The following is a 2,030-nucleotide window of genomic DNA, read 5'->3' as shown; positions in this document are numbered from 1 at the left end:
AGGATCCAGGAAACTGAATCTAGAACTTGACTCTAAAGTATTCACTGATTCAGGGTTTCTTAAAGTGTGCCTTTGGATCATCTGTCTCAGAATCACCTTGGAGATGGGTGGGAATTTGTTAAAATACATATCCCCAGGCCCCTTCTCTACATCTGAGCGGGAGCCTAGGGATCTGTATTTGAACAAGCAGATCCCCAGAGATTCTTACGTGCTCCCAAATTTGAGAACCACAGCTCTGACCACAGGCTCAGCTGCACAAAAAAGGGTCTCAACACTCTTCTGTGTGAACTCTTACCGCCTTATTCCTAGGCCACCAAGCGCCTCTTGCTCATGACTTTGAATTAAATGTTGACTTTCTCAACCCTGTTCAGCCTCAGTCTCTCCAAGGCCATGTGTCCTCAGGTCCTACCAGGAAAAAAATCCCCCAGTAGGAAAAGAGCTCCTTGAATAAGGAATTTCCTTATGGGAGCAGAAACAAGAAGGGGTCGAGACCTGCTCAGCCGGCCCCGCCTCCATATTTTCTCCCTGCAGGTGAGCTGCCACCTGTCTCCAACATGCCTGCGGCTGCCCAGGAGCTCCTCACCCCCTCCCCATTTTCCCCTTTAAACTCTGTCATTTGTACAGCCTATTAACCTTTAACTTTATGACTACCCAAAGATGAAATACTGGCAGCATTTAAGGCTGAGAATATTCCAGCCCTACCTTCTTAGTTTGCAACAGGGGTGAAGCACTTTCTCTTAAATCAGTCATTTTTAATATCAGTCACAGAGACGCTAACCACGGAGAGTATTTTTGGCTCCACATAGCGAGTTGATTCATAATAAATGTGGCAGTGCTGGTTCTTACCTCCATGCCTCCCCTAGGAGCAGAAGGAGCTCTTTCCACGAGCTCCTGGAATAAAATACTCTCTGTATTAATAACACCATCACTACAGAACACCTACCATGGGCTGTGTCTTATGCACGATAGCGAATCCTCATAAAGATGCACATTTCTCTCCATTTTTAGATGAGAAAATTGAGGCTCAGAGAGGTTAAGTAGTTTGACTAAGATCATGCAGCAATTGAGTGACTGGGCTGGGATTGGATCCTAGTTCTGTTTGACTCCAAATTTTGTGCCTACACGCCCAAATCATCTAAGTTCGTCTTTGCCAGCCTAGTCATACTAGAACTTTGAGTGACAGTTGCTGTCTCAAATTGTTGTGGGAGTATCTTAGGGATGCGCCAACTTTAGTGAGAAGATCCCTCGGGAGCGGGTGGAAAGCCTTAGACCCAATGAGTTTGAGGTCCAGCTCTGCTTCTTGCCAGAGCATGACCAACCATCCTGGTTCGCACAGGACTGCCCTGGTTTCAGCATGAAAGTCCCAGGGGAACAGGGACAGTGGGTCACTTAACGTACCAGTGAAATGCTGCCTCTGAACTTCAGGATCCCATATGTGAAGGGAACAGTGCTGCCTGCCTTATAGGGGGGTGTGGGGCTCCTCCCACAGAGTGGTGCCTGGCAGCCTGGTACTGACCCATGTAGAACATCATCAAGATCCCAGGGACACTGGTTTCTAAGGAAGCCAGGTAACCAGGGCACGCTGAAGGAAGGCCTGGGTACCTGGAAGCCAGTGGGGGCTTGAGCTGAAGAGACTACAACTTGAACTTGTCCCCTTGCCCTGCTTCATGGTTCTCCCTAGCACTGACCACCCTCTTGACACATCACAGATTCATGTGTCATATCTGTGTGTTGCCCTCACTAGCATGTAAGCTCCGGGAGGTAAGGATTTTTGTTGAATGAATGAATGAATGAATGAATGAATGAACGAATGAACAAATGAATAAACCATGGACCTTGGCTGATGGGTCCTCCACTGCTATTGAGAAGCAACGCTAGATGGCCAGCAAACTCCAGGCGAGCTGCTGAGGGCCTGATAAGTGTCACGTAACCCAGGAAGATTACATTGTCGTGGTGGCGGGGATCACTGCCTGGATGCTTCCAGAAGATACTCTCTATCCATGCCACTGGTGGCCTGGATCCTTTGTGGC

The sequence above is a fragment of the Pteropus vampyrus genome, unplaced genomic scaffold (genome assembly GCF_000151845.1).
Source record: "Pteropus vampyrus isolate Shadow unplaced genomic scaffold, Pvam_2.0 Scaffold111, whole genome shotgun sequence".
Lineage (NCBI taxonomy): Eukaryota > Metazoa > Chordata > Mammalia > Chiroptera > Pteropodidae > Pteropus > Pteropus vampyrus.
This window is presented reverse-complemented; position numbering follows the sequence as displayed.